The 21663-nt window shown below is 38.4% G+C and overlaps 1 protein-coding gene across 1 annotated transcript in view; it reads left to right on the top strand.

Annotated features, from left to right (window-relative positions):
* The window catches only part of GRM7 (glutamate metabotropic receptor 7), a 909573-nt gene that overhangs the window by 292775 nt on the left and 595135 nt on the right, over positions 1–21663 (top strand). The gene's annotated exons all lie outside the window — the stretch shown is intronic.

Genomic DNA, 21663 nt, shown 5'->3' with positions numbered 1-21663 from the left:
GCTTCTTTCAATCATTAGTGAACATGATTGACCATAACCCTGTTCCTACCTTTGCATTCCCCACTGCCTGTGAAGGGAATCTACAGAGTCCTCATTTATAGCACTTTGTGATTTGGAAGATAATATTTTCAAAGCTGTGAAACTAAAATCCCTTAAAAGTGGAAGAAGTAGAGAGAAAATAATAGGTACTAAAATTGCTGTCTGACTTCTGTGCAATAGCTGGTAGTGTGGATTATATTATCTCTAAGGAAAATAAGCAAATGTGGCTGAATATGCCTCTTCATGTGTCCTTCCTCTTTGCCCCTCTCCAAAATGAAGAGAATTGCTTAAATTATGAAAACCCAACTACAGCCACACTGTGTTTTGAAGGTGAGTGATGGTGAGGGCTCTGAATGACTTGGCCAAAACAAATTAAGTGAATTATCCAGGCAATAGAGTGTACTTACATATCCTTTGAAACTGTAGATTCTTTTGAGACAGTTCTATTAGAAAGCATTTGGAGAAGGTTCTTTTATGTTTGCCTATTAAACTCAAAATGGAAGGTAATGAGTTCAAATGTTTGACAGATTTTGTAAAAATGAGGCGTAATCTTCAAACTTAAGAATTGTGACAATGCATATGCTGGGTTCCCCGTATGGAAACGTTGAATCTAGTAAATATAGATTTTTTTGGAAAAATTTCATGCTTCGATATTCCTAAAAAGTTTTTAGGCTAAAGTCTGGTCCTTGGTTTTGGTGGTAAGGATATTATCCAAAGTGTCATTGATCAGAATAGTTAACTAACTGTTAGACCAACAAACAAACAGAGCAATAGAAACAGAGGTTCTTCTCATGAGGCTGGATGCCATAAATCCTGAAGACATGGCTTGGAGCATTTGACTTTCAGTCTATAGATGTCCTCAGACACATGATACTCCAGCATACGGGTGGTGTGTCTGTACATGGCTGCTGAAAGAAGGGAGCCGTGACTGCTTCATGAATCTTGTGCTTCTTACTCAGAGCCCTATCATTATGTCTCGTTTGAAAATGTCACTGGAGGGCTGGGTTATTCTTACGCTCTTCCTTCTGGCTGAAATCCTGTCACTCTTAGCAACTTTGACTGCATAGCTCCTAATGATTTACAGGATTCATCCCTAATGCCATTTCTAGGTTCATACACACATGCATACAGAACCTTCTGGATTCTGTCAGCTTGGTCTTGTGTTTCTAGTGACCTCTCCCACGCTAGTTATCGCTGGGTAGCATAATTTGTTGTTGCTGTCATTTTCTATCCTGCCCCATAGACTCTAAACGAGAATGTGTCTTTCTGAGTCACTGCTGTACGTCCAGCTACGCTGTTTCTAAGGGAAACATTTGTGGAGTGATTCAGTGAGAAACTTTCTGATTAAGAGATAAGTCTTAACTCTGGACTTGTGTCTTCCATGCTGTGATTTATAAGACCCATTAACAGCTGAATTCATGAATCTTTAGAGAACAGCCTAATCACTTTTGATAACTATGCATTTACTTCTTTCTTTGTTTCTTTGACTTCTGCTTAAACGAAAATAATGTTAGAGGCTGACTTAAAGACATGTCTAAAATATGGGCGTAATAACCAATAGGTAGAATAAAATGAAGAGAAAATATGGGTAAAATACTAAGATAAAGCTCAGAAATAAAGTTCAGATACCATCTTGTTCTACAGAATTTCCACAGGTGAATCTCAAATTTAATACTGAACTTTGTACTGGACAAAGCAAAGGGTACTACCTACTTTGTTACAAAATGTGCAGTGTTCAAAAGGCCAAAATCATGTTGATTGTTTAGTAAAGGACAGGATCAAGAAAAATGTTGGCCTTTATAAAAGTCTATATTAGACTTTTATATAGACTATATATAGACAGGTCAGTGCTGAGTTTCCAATGGTTGTTTATACCTGCTCTCACTTGGTGAAAACTTCACATATACAAAGTCTGCTGTATATGACTCTTCAAAAAGGAAATGACCTTGTAATATGACCTGAACTCCCCAGCTTATAATTTTAGCTAATCATACATTGAAATGACCCAGCTCAAAATAAAATTATTGGCAGCCATTTGGGATAAAACCCTTCAATCTGAAAGCCTTTGAATTTGGTTATGAGGGTAACTAAAAAGCCAGCTGCAGAAATGCCAGAAAACACTGTGAGTGCAGGCAATGTCTTGCAAGAAGTTCTTCTTCATTATGATAGTTGACATGCATTTATATTAAATTTCATTTGAACCATACCATATGTACAATGAATTTAAGTAAATTCATTTGTGTGCTTAACAGACCCCCAGCATTCAACTCCCTCCTCTCTCCCCAAGAAAGGAGGAAATAAGAGGAGGGAAACTTATAATTGAAGTGGTGTGTGATAAGTCTGCTCATTCAGTACGTGTGTTTCTTAGGAAAAAACTTGAGATGGGAAGCATGATTCCATCATTTCTTAGGTGGATGTCACTTCGGGCTGCTCATATTTGTGAGCAGTGGTGATTCCAGTGTATAGAGGTAAATACTCATTTTCCGCGACTTATAAGAAGACTCCAGCTACCTTCTCTGACATTCAGAGGAACAACAATATATTCTAATTCAGAGTAAAAGAAAAAGGATTATAAAAATTTGCCCTATTGAAATTTCAGGAAAGTGTACATTCTTAGGGAATTTTAGGTAACTTTCAAGGGTAATTTTCAGTGTTTACTTTCTTTCTGTGCTAGTTCTAGAACTTGATCCTCTAGAGAGACACAAGTCAAGGTGCATGTAAGGAGAGGTAGTGTGGCATGCTACCTCTAATGATAAACTGATGCAAAGGTATCTGATGCAAAGACATGGGTTTGGATACTGGTTTCCATCACTTGTATTCTGTGTAATGTTTGACACGTAATTGAACTTTCCAAATCTCAGATTCCTTTTGTAGAGAATGAGATTAATAAGAATAAGATAAATTAAATCCTGTTTGGGAGATACAACACCCAATGATTCTTAATTATTAGTGTTCTGCACTAGTTTCTTATAAATCAGTGAAGTTATTGAAGTTATTGCTTGAGTTTGGAAAGAAAATAACTGGGGTGATAATACTTGCCTTTAGTCATAACTCAAAGGTTATGTATGTATGTGTGTGTATAAAATACAGCTGAGTTGCTATTCTTACTAACATGCTTTCATTGTATAAGAAGCATGCCAAGAAAAGGAAGTGAGCTATTCGGGTTGACCTATTCATGTGGTAGGTATGTGTATTTATGTGTATGTGAGGGTAAGTGAAGAGAGCAAGCATAAGCTCAAGGATAATGTTTATGTGATCTGCTGAAAGGTTCCCAGGAGTTACTTCCATTCTTTAAAACAGTTTGAATATTGTGGTTCTTCTTTATAAAAGAAGTTGTAAAAGTTGCAACTTTTACAAAAGTCTGTAAAAGTTGCACGCTTTTAAAGTGTTTCAGTTCCAAACTTTAGGCTTAAGTCTTTAAGCAAAGGCTACTTATGAAACTGGATCCTAAAGGATCTTCACCATGCATGTAGGCGTAGAACATCGGGTGTGTGCTCCTTTGTTAGGCTGATGGAACAATTCAAGACAATGATGTCAGAAAAGAAAGCTGTCCTTCAATAAGGGGCCATCTAATTTGTCTGGGACATGAAGTTTATATACAGCTTCTCTAAGCTGCCAGAGAAGACTCTTGAGAGTCCCTTGCACTGCAAGGAGATCCAACCAGTCCATTCTAAAGGAGATCAACCCTGGGTGTTCTTTGGAAGGAATGATGCTAAAGCTGAAACTCCAGTACTTTGGCCACCTCATGTGAAGAATTGACTCATTGGAAAAGACTCTGATGCTGGGAGGGATTGGGGGAAGGAGGAAAAGGGGATGACAGAGGATGAGATGGCTGGATGGCATCACGGACTCGATGGACATGAGTTTCAGTGAACTCTGGGAGTTGGTGATGGACAGGGAGGCCTGGCATGCTGCAATTCATGGGGTCGCAAAGAGTCGGACATGACTGAAGCTGCCAGGGAAGACCTTAATAATTGTCCTCTCATGTATAGTCATGGGATATTTAAATATGCATGAATGCTGCTCCTTGTTGAACTTTCAGAGAGGACTGTAACATGATTTTCTCAGATGATGAGATTTTTGTAAAACAGTTATATTTGCATAAATTGCCCTGTTTATTTGAATGGCTGCACATGCAATATCAACAAAAGCAATTTATTGCTTAATATCACACAGAATGAGAGCCTATTCACTCCCAGTGTGCTTTTGAAATTCAGGTCAGCATAATAAAATAAGTAATATAAATTAGACGTAAAGACTTCTTTTCTAAGTGAGGGTCAAAGCAGTGCTTATGATCGTGTAAGGCACTAATATAGTCCAGAGCTTTTGAACCAAATTTGGGTCAAGGATTATGAGAGTAAGGACATCACGTATAATTACTCTAGTTCGTCACAATTTTCAGGGGAATCTCATGACCACTGCTTCATAGCATGACACAAATAGTCATACTTCATTACTGCCATGGTGTCATGAGACATATCAACTTCTCAAAACCAGAAAGAATATTTGAACTATCCTTTGGTATTTCATGCTAATCACTTAATTACTTATTTCAGCTGGTCTTATAATTATTAGGTAAACTCTAGACTTTTTAATTTAGTACTTTCTCTTGACCTAGAATAGTTTTACCTAGAATAGCTAGATGAAGATTTAGCTGCCTATTAGTAACTATTATTCAGCCTTCAGTTTTGTTTTTTTTTTTTCTTTTTTTTTTTTTACTTCAGGAACAAGTTGGGTTTGTTCATTGTATGGTTTCATTCTCATTAGAGGATCCTTTGCTCTTCCCTCCCTCACAGATGCAATGCTTTCTTTCATTGGCTGTGTTGTTGATCCTCCCCACCTGACTATAACCTCTATGAGGTCAAGGGCTTTGCCTCGGATCCCTATCATCTAGCCTGCTGCTGCTGCTGCTGCTGCTGCTAAGTCGTTTCAGTCGTGTCCAACTCTCTGCAACCCCATAGACGGCAGCCTACCAGGTTCCCCCGTCCCTGGGATTCTCCAGGCAAGAACACTGGAGTGGGTTGCCATTTCCTTCTCCAATTTATGAAAGTGAAAAGTGAAAGTGAAGTCGCTCAGTCGTGTCGGACTCTTAGCGACCCCATGGACTGCAGCCCACCAGGCTCCTCCGTCTATGGATTTTTCAGGCAAGAGTACTGGGGTGGGGTGCCACTGCGTTCTCCATCATCTAGCCTAATTTTTGGCATATAGAAATCATTCAGTAAGTATTTGCTAAGGAAAGAGGAAAGGACGAACAGTTATTTCCATTTGCCTTTATTGAGGGTAAAATGGCATGTAGAGGGAAACCTTATGATATATAATTTTGAGAATATATAAACATTTGATTTGTGAGTCACATAAATTATATCTTAGATCTGTTTACTTAGATTTGTCACAGTTACCCCCACCCTGAATCTCTTCCATTCTTCCCTGTTACCATCCCCACACAAAAGTTACAGCAGTACGATGCAACAGGGCTATAATTCACAATATTCCCATCTATATTTCTATGCTAACTTTCAGGATTTTCCAATTTTGTTTTGCCTCTGTCTATATCATGGTGAATATAGAAAACTCTGAGACATTTTTATATCTGCTTGGAGTGTTTCCTTAATGAACTGTGCAGTGATCCCATTTTAAATTATAGGTGTTGAATAGGACTTAATTTCAAAACACAAAATCATAAGCACTCTCATGATATCATGCATTTTCAGTTGTGATTAAAATTAAACTAAGTTCCTCAAGAAGAATCTTTATTATTTTAATTTCTGGACCTTCAGTGGTTAACGCAGTACTTCAGATTTTAACCCACACCCAATCTGTTAGCACATCTTATCCCTAAGTATCATTACAGTTACTTTAGTTCTGAGCCCCACTTTATTCTTAATGGTTCATAGCTTCAGTTATCCATGCCTCCAGGTCAGCTCTTCCAATATAGCATCTGTTTAACTAAGATGATCATCTTTTCAAAAAACAAAAACAAAAATTATGTTATCTGTCCCGGGCTTCCCTTACTCCGTCAGTTCAGTTTGGTTTCTCAGTCATGTCCGACTCTTTGTGACCGCATGAATTGCAGCACGCCAGGCCTCCCTGTCCATCACCAACTCCCGGAGTTCACTGAAACATGTCCATCGAGTCAGTGATGCCATCCAGCCATCTCATCCTCTGTCGTCCCCTTTTTCTCCTGCCCCCAATCCCTGCCAGCATCAGAGTCTTTTCCAATGAGTCGACTGTTCGCATGAGATAGCCAAAGTATTGGAGTTTCAGCTTTAGCATCAGTCCTTTCAGTGAACACCCAGGACTGATCTGCTTTAGGATGGACTGGTTGGATCTCCTTGGGTCCAAGGGACTCTCAAGAGTCTTTTCCAACACCACAGTTTAAAAGCATCAATTATTCGGTGCTCAGCTTTCTTCATAGTCCAACTCTCACATCCATACATGACCACTGGAAAAACCATAGCCTTGACTAGACAGACCTTTGTTGGCAAAGTAATGTCTCTGCTTTTCAATATGCTATCTAGGTTGATCATAACTTTCCTTCCAAGGAATAAGCATCTTTTAATTTCATGGCTGCAGTCACTATCTGCAGTGATTTTGGAGCCCAAAAGAATAAAGTCTGATACTGCTTCCATTGATTCCCCATTGACTTCCCATGAAGTGATGGAACAAGATGCCATGATCTTAGTTTTCTGAATGTTGAGCTTTAAGCCAACCTTTTCACTCTTTTCTTTCACTTTCATCTAGAGGCTTTTTAGCTCCTCTTCACTTTTTGCCATAAGGGTGGTGTCATCTGCATATCTGCTGCTAAGTCACTTCAGTTGTGTCCGACTCTGTGCGACCCCATAAATGGCAGCCCACCAGGCCCCCCGTCCCTGAGATTCTCCAGGCAAGAACACTGGAGTGGGTTGCCATTTCCTTCTCCAGTGAGGTTATTGATATTTCTCCCGGCAGTCTTGATTCCAGCTTGTGCTTCTCACAGCCCAGTGTTTCTCATGATGTACCTTGCATATAAGTTAAATAAGTATGGTGACAATATACAGCCTTGACACACTCCTTTTCCTATTTGGAACCAGTCTGTTGTTCCATGTCCAGTTCTAACTGTTGCTTCCTGACCTGCATACAGGTTTCTCAAGAGGCAGGTCAGGTGGTCTGGTATTCCCATCTCTTTCAGAATTTTCCACAGTTTATTGTGATCCACACAGTCAAAGGCTTTGGCATAGTCAATAAAGCAGAAGTAGATGTTTTCCTGGAACTCTCTTGCTTTTTCAATGATCCAGCAGAAGTTGGCAATTTGATCTCTGGTTCCTCTGCCTTTTCTAAAACCAGCTTGAACATCAGGAAGTTCACAGTTCACGGTATTGCTAAAGGCTGGTTTGGAGAATTTTGAGCATTACTTTACTAGCATGTGAGATGAGTGCAATTGTTTGGTAGTTTGAGCATTTTTTGACGTTGCCTTTCTTTGGGATTGGAATGAAGACTGACCTTTTCCAGTCCTGTGGCCACTGCTGAGTTTTCCAAATTTGCTGGCATATTGAGTGCAACACTTTCACAGCATCATCTTTCAGGATTTGAAATAGCTCAACTGGAATTCCATCACCTCCACTAGCTTTGCTCGTAGTGATGCTTTCTAAGGCCCACTTGACTTCACATTCCAGGATGTCTGGCTCTAGATGAGTGGTCACACCATCATGATTATCTGGGTCATGAAGATCTTTTTTGTACAGTTCTTCTGTATATTCTTGCCACCTCTTAATATCTTCTGCTTCTGTTAGGTCCATCCCATTTCTGTCCTTTATCGAGCCCATCTTGGCATGAAATGTTCCCTTGGTATCTCTAATTTTCTTGAAGAGATCTCTAGTCTTTCCCATTCTGTTGTTTTCCTCCATTTCTTTGCATTGATCGCTGAAGAAGGCTTTCTTATCTCTCCTTGCTATTCTTTGGATCTCTGCATTCAGATACTTACATCTTTCCTTTGCTCTTTTGCTTTTTGCTTCTCTTCTTTTCACAGCAATTTGTAAGCCCTCCTTGGACAGCCATTTTGATTTTTTGCATTTCTTTTCCATGGGGATGGTCTTGATTCCTGTTTCCTATACAGTGCCATGAACCTCAGTCCATAGTTCATCAGGCACTATGTCTATCAGATCTAGTCCCTTAAATCTATTTCTCACTTCCAATGTATAATTGTAAGGGCTTTGATTTAGGTCATACCTGAATAGTCTAGTGGTTTTCCCTAAAGAATTCAGAAAGAATCAAGAGATGGAGCCAAAGCAAAAACAATCAGTTGTGGATGTGACTGGTAATAGAAGCAAGGTCCAGTGCTGTAAAGAGCAATATTGCATAGGAACCTGGAATATAGGCATGAATCAAGGCGAATTGGAAGTGGTCAAACAAGAGATGGCAAGAGTGAACGTCAATATTCTAGGAGTCAGCGAACTAAAATGGACTGGAATGGGTGAATTTAAGTTAGATGACCATTATATCTACTACTGCAGGCAGGAATCCCTTAGAAGAAATGGAGTAGCCATCACGGTCAACAAAAGAGTCCAAAATGCAGTACTTGGATGTAATCTCAAAAACGACAGAATGATCTCTGTTCGTTTCCAAGGCAAACCATTCAATATTACAGTAATCCAAGCCTGTGCCCCAAACAGTAATGCTGAAGAAGCTGAAGTTGAATGGTTTTATGAAGACCTACAAGACCTCTTATAACTAACACCCCAAAAAGATGTCCTTTTCATTATAGGGGACTGGAATGCAAAAGTAGGAAGTCAAGAAACACCTGGAGTAACAAGCAAATTTGGCCTTGGAGTATGGAATGAAGCTGGGCAAGGCTAATAGAGTTTTGCCAAGAGAACGCACTGGTGATAGCAAACACCCTCTTCCAACAACACAAGAGAAGACTCTACACATGGACATCACCAGATGGTCAACACCGAAATCAGATTAATTATATTCTTTGCAGCCAAAGATGGAGAAGCTCTATACAGTCAACAAAAACCGGACTGGGTGCTGACTGTGGCTCTGATCATGAACTCCTTATTGCCAAATTCAGACCTTTACTCCACAGGATTAAGCAAAAGATGGCTAGCCTGGAGTATGGGTTATTTCTGACCTGGTACCTGATGTAGTCACTAGTCTTACTCCGTACTATGCCTGTCATCTTTGATTCCTACTTCAAGCCCCCATATATACATTTCTTGTCCTACCTCAGTTAGCCTTCTGTGGGTATTATTCTGTGCCTTTGCTAATCCTTTGCTTTCTGCCCAACTATGAGCTAACTCTTTTCCCAAAACATAACACCTTGAAAAAAGTTGCCCCTGACTTAGCCTCCCTTCATGGTCCTGTTTTGGATCACAATGTGTACATGTGTCTTTTTGTAATAGCACAGCACTGTAAAGTCTCTCTGCATGAATAAAGTCACGGAATCGACCGATTGCCAAGTCATGGTGAGACAATGAGGATGCATATCATGGTAGAGCCAAAAGGCCAGCAATTCATGTTCCAGCCTCCCTTGAAGTTAGGTCACAGCCATGTCACCCAGTTTGGCGAATCAGACATCCTCAGGCACACTCCCCATAGGTAGATCAAGAGCTAGAGACACAAAGGAGGGACAGTGGAATTCCACTTTATTGACAGCAGCAGCAGTAGTATCCAGGATCCAGGGGCAGATGTGGTATCTAGCATGAAATGGCAGTGGTAGCATGTCTCAGTCTCCTACTTCCCATTTCCAAGAGTAGCAGCCCAGGGCCCAAGCGAACTTGGCCCTGTGGTACATTATTATTATTATTGTTATTATTATTATTATTATTATTATTTTTACCTTTGATTCTAACAGCCTAGTCATCCTTTGTTTCATCTTTTGACTTTGGTTCCTTGGTCTCCCCAGTGATTCTGGAGATTATCTAGAATAATTTCAATATTTTACTGCTTAATCTAGAAAGGCTCTACTTATGTTATTTGGCTTCCATCTTCATAAATGAGTGTTGCTTCTAAGAGTTCTGTAACACTTTGTGCGTAACTATCATGATATTTGTTGCATGTCATTTAATCATTATAATCTATCTAATCCTCTCCCATTTGAATGTGAGTTTATTTTTATTTTTTCTTAGCATGAAGATTTGACTTTTATACATCACAAAATGATTATCACGATAAGTTTAGTGAGCATCCATCATCTCATATAGATTCAAAATTGAAGATATAGAAAAACGTTAATTGTGATGAGAACTCTTAGAATTTAATCTCTTCTCAAGTCTCATATATAATATATACCAGTGTTAATTGTGTTTCTCAGGTTGTATATTACAGCTCTGATACTTATTTATCTTATAACTGGAAGTTTGTATTGTTTGACTACCTTCATCCAGTTCCCCCTCCTTTTGTCCCTTATCTCTGGTAACTGGAAGTTTGGCCTGTTTTTCTATGAGTTTGTTTGTGAAGTGTAGTTGACCTACAACACTTGTTAGATCCTATCATATGATGTCATGATTCAGTATTTCTGTACATTTCAAAATGATCATCATGACAAGCCTAGCTACATACAGCATGTCACCATACAAAGATATTACAGATTATTGACTGTCTTCCCCACCCTGTACATTGCATATCTGTGACTCGTTTATTTTAGAACGTAAGTTTACTGAAGGTAGGAATTATGTTGTGTTTGACTTTTGGTACTCTGTATCTAGGATAATGTCCAACAGAGATTAGGCTCAGTATATGTACACTAAATTTAAAAACACTCTATGACAGTATAAGAGTATACTATTGTAGGAGTGTAAGAGTATAGTAAAATAGTATAATAGTATATAATAGTATAACTCCAAGGTTGTAGTTGGAAATGTCTTCCAATTTTAGCTTTCAAAGTTATCATTAATATGCTATAATAAACCTATGAGAAGAGAAAAATGGGGTAAAGCATCTGGTGGTATGTCTTATACAGTGAATGCCTGAATACTTTCTTTGGGTAATGTACGCTATGAGTCAATAGGAATTAGCAGCTAATACTGCCCTAAGGCTGCTCTAAATGGGGTAGTGAGTGACATTTTAGGAAGAGGTTGTCATGTAAAAAAACCCCAAGAGAAAATTGTTTAATAGCATTTAACATTTTAGATGTTTCAAATGAAACAGAATCACTTTGAAAGAATTTTGACTAAGATTTCTAAATGGAGAGTGCTCTTTCACTCAACATAGAAAGTACTGCAGAAAATGCTTGGGCTCTGGGGTTACGACCTTGTGCTTTCAGCCCTAACGGTTTTGGTAACTGAGAGCCAGCATCTTGCTGCTTTGGTTTGCAAAGTCATCACCTATTTATTGTGAAAAGTAGCCTCGCTTGGTTCAGAGAATTCTAATCCACCTTGATTGAAAAAGAAAGGTTTCCTCTGGGCAATAGACCATCATTGCTGATGTGGGAGTAATGTGGACGATAACAATATTTTCACTGCATGTAGAAATACAGTGAAAAAGGGTATCTCAGCAAGTCCTCTTCATCTCTTCCACCTACCTTCATTGCAGCTGAGCAACGTGGAGGAAAATGAAAAGATATCAATACAGAATGAACCCCTCCTTTATTCATTGACATAAGTATGGTTATCATGTTTCATGTGCTGAGGAGAAAAGGGACATAGGCTTCTGGTATCAAAGTTAAAGATGTAGTGAAGAGGCACATAGGTCATCATTTAATATAGGAATGGAGACTCAAATATAGACAATCTTTTGAATAATAGGATTTTTTGGTCATTTGAGTAGAGGGAAAGAGAATCGTGCTTCTGTAATAGTTATCATCATACCACTGAACTTCAGAGGCAGAACATCTGACTTATTGTCCCTGTTCAGTGACACTGCATTTAGCATTCAAGTGAACTTTTCTTTTCCAAGTCTTTACAAAAATGCTCATTGCACGAGACTCCCAGTTTTGAATCCCATAGGTTTTGATAAATGTCAGCAAGAGAGAGAAAATATTGGAAGAATATTAGTTAGCTTATAGAATTGGAGGAAACTATATAAAGCCCAAGTGCTTATGGGGCATACCTGTGTTTTGCTTGTGGGAAAGTAGGACATTTTGATTTTGAGTCCCACTAAGACTATATGGCAACCCACTCCAGATAATTCCATGGACAGAGGAGCCGGGCAAGCTAGAGTCCATGGGGTCACAGAGAGTCAGACACAGCTGAGCAACTAACAAACATACAGTACTATACACAGCAAGGAAAAGTTATTTCCATTGTCATTTCAGTGCTCTAACTGAAACTTGGGGTGGTTGGAGTGTAAACAATGCTGTCTTTTTGGTTGCCTTTCCCAGAGTGTTCCTCTACTTTGGAATAGGCAAGTACACACACCCATGTAGAAAAATAACAATGCTTATCAAAACAGAGGCAAGGAGGGGGATTCTGGAATTAGTCAAATGGATAAATGTCAGTTCATTCGCTCAGTCGTGTCCAACTCTTTGCGACCTCATGAACCGCAGCACGCCAGGCCTCCCTGTTCATCACCAACTCTTGGAGTCTACCCAAACCCATGTCCATTGAGTTGGTGATGCCATCCAACCACCTCATCTGTCGTCCCATTCGCCTCCCGCCCTCAATCCCTCCCAGCATCAGGGTCTTTTCAAATGAGTCAGCTCTTTGCATCAGATGGCCAAATTATTGGAGTTTCAGCTTCAACATCAGTCCTTCCAATGAACAGCCAGGGCTGATCTCCTTTAGGATGGACAGGTTGGATTTCCTTGCAGTCCAAGGGTCTCTCAAGAGTCTTCTCCAACACCACAGTTCAAAAGCATCAATTCTTCATCACTCAGCTTTCTGTGTAGTCCAACTCTCACATCCATACATGACTACTGGAAAAACCATAGCCTTCACTAGACAGACCTTTGTTGGCAAAGTAATGTCTCTGCTTTTGAATATGCTATCTAGGTTGGTCATAAATTTTCTTCCAAGGAGTAAGCATCTTTTAATTTCATGGCTGCAATCATCATCTGCAGTGATTTTGCAGCCCAGAAAAATAAAGTCAGCTACTGTTTCCACTGTATCCCCATCTATTTGCCTTGAACTGATGGGACCAGATGCCATGATTTTAGTTTTCTGAATGTTGAACTTTAAGTCAACTTTGTCACTCTCCTCTTTCACTTTCATCAAGAGGCTCTTTAGTTCTTCACTTTCTGCCATAAGGGTGGTATCATCTGCATATCTGAGGTTATTGATATTTCTCCCAGCAATCCTGATTCCAGCTTGTGCTTCCTCCAGCCCAGCATTTCTCATGATGTACCCTACATATAAGTTAAATAAGTAGGGTGACAATATACAGCCTTGACATACTCCTTTTCCATTTGGAACCAGTCTGTTGTCCCATGTCCAGTTCTAACTGTTGCTTCCTGATCTCATATAGGTTTCTCAAGAGGCAGGTCAGGTGGTCTGGTATTGCCATCTATTTCAGAATTTTCCACAGTTTATTGTGATCCACCCAGTCAAAGGCTTTGGCATAGTCAATAAAACAGAAATAGATGTTTTTCTGGAACTCTCTTGCTTTTTCAATGATTCAGCAGATCAAATGGATAATTCTGAATAATAGATGAATACTCCAGCCCAAGAAATATTAAATTGATGAATGGTTCCTTGAAAAATACCTATTTACTGGAGTTCAGTCTTTCCTAAATTATTTTGTGGTTTGAACAACTTGATGCCTGTAAATATAGCTTCTTTGGGACCTGCACAGAGGGATCTGTTTACCTTTTTATTTGGCAAATAGACCCCTGCTGTTAAATCTTTCAGGAGATTATAGGAAATTTTACAAAGCCCCATATCAGTTGCATTACTGCTCCCCAGGCAAACTGAAGACAGCTAGATGATCAATATCTCAGCAGTAATAGTAGCCATTCTAAAGAGGCACTACACTGACTGACTGAGGTCCTGGACCACATATAGCTCCAAATTTGCCTATTCCCGATTCTTCACATTTCTTGTTACCCATAAATAGCAAGCACTTAAAACATATTGCCAACAGTCATTAGATGATATTATTCCATTGAATATATTAAAAGGTTAGAGTCAGCATGAATTATCAAGCAGGCTCTTTCTAGGTTGGTATTACTGGGATGTCATCACAGTGTACAAGCCATAGTACTAGGCTGATCCTTTGAAAGACTAGCACACAGATTAAAACATAGAATGTCCATAAAGGGGTGAATATTAAAAGTGAAGTCATCATAATAATGACAAAAGTCTCAAGAAAAATTCAAGGTATTTATTAAAAGGACTTAAAAATAAATGGTATCTACTAAACATGTCAACATGTAAAAAAAAAATATTTAATTTTCCTAGAGTGTTGGTGATCTTTTGGATTTAAATATGAAAGTTTAAAAAATCAACATCACAGCGACATACTGGTATATTTTTTAATGAAGATAAATTCCCTTGGTCTTACTTCTGTTGAAGTTGTCAGAATTAGAACTATAGAACTTTTGGTGTATTTCTAATTATATAGAAATATGTTATTACTAATGTCTTAATCCTAGAGGCTACAGAAATCATAGATTCCTCTGGGCTAATTTTTTTTTTTTTTTGGCAGAAAGTACTTAATACCTAGCTCTATAAAAGGATCACACGTGCTTTTTTCTAAAAACCTGATATATGGTGTTGCACTTAGTACAAATTCTACTGCACACTTTTGATTAACTGATGTAAATTGCATTGTCAGTCTGTTCTTATGGGTGCTTTGTTCAACAGTTACTGGTAATTAAAACAGAAGTGGAAATTAGAATGGCTTACAGTAGAGTCACAGATGGCATCCTGCTTTAGGGGTTACATCATTTATCTCTTGGGATCCCACTCTATTTTCCCCAGGCTTTCTTGAAATATAATTGACATTTAATGCTGTTCAAGTTTAAGGTGGACAACCTGATGATTCGACACTTAATATTTCAAAATGATTGCCACAGCAGGGCTAGTCAACATCTGTGACCTCACACAACGGCCATTTCTTTTTGTGGTGAAAACATCAAATCTTACTCTCTCAGCAGCTTTCAAGGGTGTAATAAAGTATTATTGACTATAATCATCTTGCTGTACTTTAGATTCCTAAAATTTGTTTATATAATAACCAAAAATTTGTACCATTTGACAGACATCTCCTGATTACCTCTTCCCTGTCCCTTGGAAACTACCATTCTACTTTCTATTTCTTTGGGTTCAGCCTTTTAAGCTTCCACATACAAGTGATATCATATAGTAATCGTATTTCTCTTATTTCATTTATCATAATGCTTCCAAATTCTATCAACAGTTGTTGCAAATGTCAGGATTTCCTTCTTTCTCATGATGGAGCAATAGTCCATTGTTTGTATGTATTTGATTATACCACATTTTCTTTATTCATTCATCCCTATATGGACATTTAGGTTGCTTCTTTATCTTAGCTCTTGTGAGTAATGCTTAGTAAACATGAGAGTGCAGATATCTCTTTGAGATCCTGATTTTATTTGCTTTGAACATATTCCCAGATATTTAATTGCTAGATCATGTAGTAGTTCTATTTTTAATTTCTTGGGGAGCATTCATACTATTTCCCACAGTGGTTGTACCGATTATATTCCCAAAAGCAGCGCACAGGACTTCCTTTTTTCACCACATTCCTGTCAACACTGGTTATTGCTTACTCTTTTCGATAATAGCTATTCTAACAGATGTGAGATACTATCTCATTGTGGTTTTAATTTTCATTTCCCTGATGATTAGTGATGTTGAACATCATTTCATGTACCTGGTAGCCGTTCGTTTATCTTTTTTGGAAAAATGCAAATTCAGGTCTTCTATCCTGAAAAGATATAAGCATCTGTATGCAGAGTTCCAAAGAACAGCAAGAAGAGATAAGAAAGCCTTCTACAGCGATCAATGCAAAGAAATAGAGGGAAACAACAGAATGGGAAAGACTAGAGATCTCTTCAAGAAAATCAGAGATACCAAGGGAACATTTCATGCAAAGACAGGCGCAATAAAGGACAGAAACGGTAAGGACCTAACAGAAGCAGAAGTGATTAAGAATAGGTGGCAAGAATACACGGAACTGTACAAAAAAGATCTTCACAACCCACATAATCATGATGATGTGATCACTCATCTAGAGCAAGACATCCTGAAATGTGAAGTCAAGTGGGCCTTAGAAAGCATCACTATGAACAAAGCTAGTAGAGGTGATGGAATTCCAGTTGAGCTATTTCAAATCCTGAAAGATGATGCTGTGAAAGTGTTGCACTCAATATGCCAGCAAATTTGGAAAACTCAGCAGTGGCCACAGGACTGGAAAAGGTCAGTTTTCATTCCAATCCCAAAGAAAGGCAATGCTAAAGAATGCTCAAACTACCGCACTATTGCACTCATCTCACACGCTAGTAAAATAATGCTCAAAATTCTCCAAGCCAGACTTCAGCAATACGTGAACCGTGAACTTCCTGATGTTCAAGCTGGTTTTAGAAAAGGCAGAGGAACCAGAGATCAGATTGCCAACATCTGCTGGATCATGGACAAAGCAAGAGTTCCAGAAAAACATCTATTTCTGCTTTATTGACTATGCCAAAGCCTGTGACTATGTGGATCACAATAAACTGTGGAAAACTCTGAAAGAGATGGGAATACCAGACCACCTGACCTGCCTCTTGAGAAACCTGTATGCACGTCAGGAAGCAACAGTTAGAACTGAACATGGAACAACAGACTGGTTCCAAATAGGAAAAGGAGTACGTCAAGGCTGTATATTGTCACCCTGCTTATTTAACTTATATGCAGAGTACATCATGAGAAACGCTGGACTGGAAGAAACACAAGCTGGAATCAAGATTGCCAGGAGAAATATCAATACCCTCAGATATGCAGATGACACCACCCTTATGGCAGAAAGTGAAGAGGAACTAAAGAGCCTCTTGATGAAAGTGAAAGAGGAGAGTGGAAAAGTTGGCTTAAAGCTCAACATTCAGAAAACGAAGATCATGGCATCCGGTCCCATCACTTCATGGGAAATAGATGGGGAAACAGTGGAAACAGTGTCAGACTTTATTTTTGAGGGGTCCAAAATCACTGCAGCCATGAAATTAAAAGAAGCTTACTCCTTGGAAGAAAAGTTATGACGAACCTAGATAGCATATTCAAAGCAGAGATATTACTTTGCCGACTAAGGTCCATCTAGTCAAGGCTAGACCACTGGTTTTTCCTGTGGTCATGTATGGATGTGAGAGTTGGACTGTAAAGAAGGCTGAGCACCAAAGAATTGATGCTTTTGAACTGTGGTGTTGGAGAAGACTCTTGAGAGTCCCTTGGACTGCAAGCAGCTCCAACCAGTCCATTCTGAAGGAGATCAACCCTGGGATTTATTTGGAAAGAATGATGCTAAAGCTGAAACTCTAGTACTTTGGCCACCTCATGGAAAGAGTTGACTCATTGGAAAAGACTCTGATGCTGGGAGGGATTGGGGGCAGGAGGAGAAGGGGACGACCAAGGATGAGATGGCTGGATGGCATCACTGACTCAATGGACGTGAGTCTGAGTGAACTCCGGAAGTTGGTGATGGACAGGGAGGCCTGGTCTGCTGCAATTCGTGGGGCCGCAAAGAGTCGGACACGACTGAGCAACTGAACTGAACTGAACTGATCCATATTTTAATCAGACTGTTTTTCTTTTTTCTTGGTTTGTATGTTTGTTATTGAGTCACATGACTTTCATATGTATATATTTTGGATTTTAACCCTGATAATGACTTCAACTTTTGCCATTTCATTTTGTTGATTTTGCCTTTTGAATAGATAATTTAACATATTTACATTAATAGTAATTATTGATAGGTAAAGACTATGAATTTCATTTTATTGAGTGTTTTCTGGATGTTTTATAGTTCCCTCTTTCCTTTTTCCCTCGCTACCTTCCTGATTTGCTGGTTTTCTATAGTAGCTTTGATTTTTTAGTTTATCTTTTATCTGTCTACAGTAGGTTTTTGTTTTGTAGCTACCATGAGGTTTATATAAAGCATCTTATAAATATAGCAGTCTTTTTAGGCTGATAGTAACACAGCTTTAATTGCATATAAAACTCTACCTTTTACTTCCTCACTCTTTCATATTTTGATGACATAATTTACCTATTTTATATCATATATTTATTAATGTGTTATTACAACAATAGTTTTAATTTTTTTAAATTTTGACCTTTATACTAGAGTTAGACATTTAACCACCACCACATTACAGTATTAAGTATTCTAAATTTGACTACTTGAATTTAACTACTTACCTTTACTAGTGTGTTGTATATTTTTATACATTTAGCATTAGCTTCCTCTAATTTTAGGTTTGAGAACTCCTTTCAGCATTTCTTGTAAGTCAGGTCTGGTGGTTATGTAGTCCCTCAGATTTTGGTTACATAGGAAAGGTTTTGTTGCTTCTTCATTTCTGAAGGATTGTTTTGCTGGATAGAACATTCTTGGTTTGCTTTTTTTTCCCCCTCTCATCTCTTTCAACCTGTCCTCTTAATCTCTTCTGCTGAAAAATATAACAATAATCTTCTGAGGGTTCCCTTGTAAGTTACAAACTTTATTCTAAGATTCTTTCCATGTCAAAATTCTTTGATTTTGACAGTTTTATTATAATGTGTCTTGGAGAAGATCCTTCAAGTTGAATTGTTTGGCAACCTATGAACTTCACAAACATGGATATCCAAATCTCTTTCCAGATTTGGGAGGTTCTGAGTCATTATTTTTAAAGTAAGCTTTTTACCCTCTTCTCCATTTTTTATCCTCTGACACTCCAGTGATTCATATATTGCTTCTTTTGATGGTATCTGATAGATCAATCACATAGGCTTTCCTCATTCTTTATTCTGTTTATTCCCACTCTTTATTCTTTATTTAATTATAAACTGAATAATTTCAAAGTCTCTGTCTTCTAAGTCTATAGATTCTAATTTCTGGTTGATTTATTCTGCTATTGATGTTTTCATTTGCATTTTTTAATTTCATTTATTGTATTATTATTTTTCCTTTTTTTGTGATGGACTGATTTTTTTATTATTTTTATTTTTACTTTATTTTACTTTACAATTCTGTATTGGTTTTGCCATATATTAACATGAATCCACCACAGGTGTTCATGCGTTCCCATTGTATTATTTAGCTTTAGATTTTATTTGGTTCTTTCTAATGATTTCTCTTTATAAGGCTTCTCATTTTGTTTCTGTGTTTTTTTTTGTTTATTTTGTTTCATCAAACTGTGTTTTCCTGTAGCTCACTGATCTTCATCAAAACAGCTACTGTGGATTCTTTAATGGATGAGTTGGAGATCTCCATGTCTTTGGGCTTGGTTGTTGGAAGATTAGTGTGATCCTTTAATAGTGTCATCTTTCTTTTATTTTATACATTTCTTGAAGTCTTACAATGCTGTATTTGCATTTGTTGTAGCAGTAACTCCTCTAGTCATTGCTGACTGACTTCAGGGAAGAAATACCTTCCATCAGTCTTATAGGAAGTCTGAACCTTTTCAGTCCCTCTGTGGATATGCCTGCTCCATGCTTCTTGCTCCCTCTTGTGGCAGAATTCTTAAGCTTATATGTCTTTTTCCCTCCTTCAACACAGGTTGCTGGGTGCTGGCAACCTCCCTTTTGCTTTCCTAAGGGTGGAGCATAAGCTCAAGTTTGTGGTCTCTCCATGGTCACAGATTTTTATGAGTTTCGTACGCAAGTTCACTGGATAATCTGCCAAAGATCACACTTGCTATCATCAGGAGCACAGATAGAGAGCCATTCGGTTTGGGGGTTTGTGGGATGAGGTACAAGAAGCACTGGGGAGTGCCCATGAGCCAATAAAGGAGATTTGTAGGCAAGTTGTCCCCAGCGATTCATGGCTAGACTTCTTGATGGTGTCTGTGATGCACTTAGCAGGACCCGTATCCCTTTAATGCCTTTTAAGAGTCCCATATGCTTCTTTCCCAATGTATTTTTATCCTCCCAGTCTTGAAACTCAGTACTTGGGATAGAGTGAGATAGCAGTGGCCCTCTTTAGAAATGTCCCATGTAGTGAGCTGGGTACTCACTCCTCTCCCTTCCCCTCTGGGGGAAACCATGGGCCAAGAAGCTTTCCTCTGGCTCTGAGTTGTACCTCCATGAAGGACAGTTGATGTGAGTAAAGTAGAACTGTTTCTCTTGCCTTCTCCAGTGCATCTAAACATACTTTGTCACTCCACCACTATGTGGGAACTTCTCCACTGAAAATCTGAACTTCCAGCAAGGGCTCAGTTGTCTGTGGCAGCTTGTCTAAGACAGTGTTCTCCAGGGGCTCATGGGCCAGGGCCAAGGGGAGCTGTCTTCAGTTAATGGGCCACTGTAGGGTTCATGTCCAAGGTCTGTACCCTTATTACTCATTGCATGAGTGGCCCCTGAGTCCCTTGATGTATTGTGCTAGGTCCCACTGACAAAGACACTTTTGTCTGTGGATAGATGACAAACTGTTTTTACTGAGAGAGGGATATGATGTGGGATGTCTTACTTAGCCATGTTGCTAACATCACTCCTCCTATATTTTTAAAGAATTGAATATGAGTTTTACTTGGGTATCCTAAGTCTAAATTGAAAGGAAAAACTAGAACAGGCATATTTTATAATAAAAATATGTATGTCAGTGCAAGTGACTTTTTTTTTTTTTAAGAATTTTCCCTGGATCAACTTTCACATGTTTCACCATTATTCTGTATTATTCTGTATTATTTGCTAAATCAGCATAGATCACTCAAACAAGTTGTAGTACTCTATCCCAAACATCTTAAAATTTCTAAATAGAATGTCTTATTAATTAGACAGACAGAAAATGCTGGTTGGAGGTTAAGCATTAGTGGTGGAAATTACTAGAGTAAAGATACTGAAAATGAGGAGGAAGGGTATGGAGTATAGAATAATCAGGAGATAAAGGGCCCTGGTAATAAACCCCTTCTCTTCTAATGTTCTCCTTGGAGTACAGTGGTTTCCTAGGTGCTCCCTTAATATTATTGAACAAAGCAAAGTTTCAGTTTTCCCCACATTGTAAACTAAGGTTTAACAGTAGCTTGCTTTCTCTAAACAAATTCTCTCAGCCTTAGAATACTGCCTTCATATTAGAGTAATGGCTTTGGGTGGCAACCTGTATGAATAACATAAGACATTTCTGCTGAGCCATCTGATTTCCAGTTTGATTGGCTTTAGACTGATAATTATTATTTGCTACCTGGCTTGTATCTACTCCTTTAAAAGTGGAACTCATCCTCTATTCACATCTGTTATGTGAAAACATAAAAGCTTATTTACATCTGAGTGTGTACAAAAAACGACTTTAGCCTTGAAGTCATCCTCCTGAGTGTAAAATGCCTGCATTACTTCACAGTGAAATACTGAGTGTTTTCATTTTTATATCATGACCTTGTATTAAGCTTTACAGAGACAGAGCTGGTGCCATGAGTCATAACAGTAGGATTTCTAGTTATTTTGAAAGTTGTTTTTAATCATTGTGGTTTCATTGTTACTATTTTTGTTTACTATTATTTAAATAATTTGGTCAAAATTTTTTGAGAATTATTAAAAAAAAAGCTAAGTATAAGCAACATAAACTAATGATAAATGCAAAAGAAAA

This window comes from Ovis canadensis, chromosome 19 (assembly GCF_042477335.2).
Source record: "Ovis canadensis isolate MfBH-ARS-UI-01 breed Bighorn chromosome 19, ARS-UI_OviCan_v2, whole genome shotgun sequence".
In the NCBI taxonomy this organism is placed as follows: Eukaryota; Metazoa; Chordata; class Mammalia; order Artiodactyla; family Bovidae; genus Ovis; species Ovis canadensis.
This window is presented reverse-complemented; position numbering and strand designations above follow the sequence as displayed.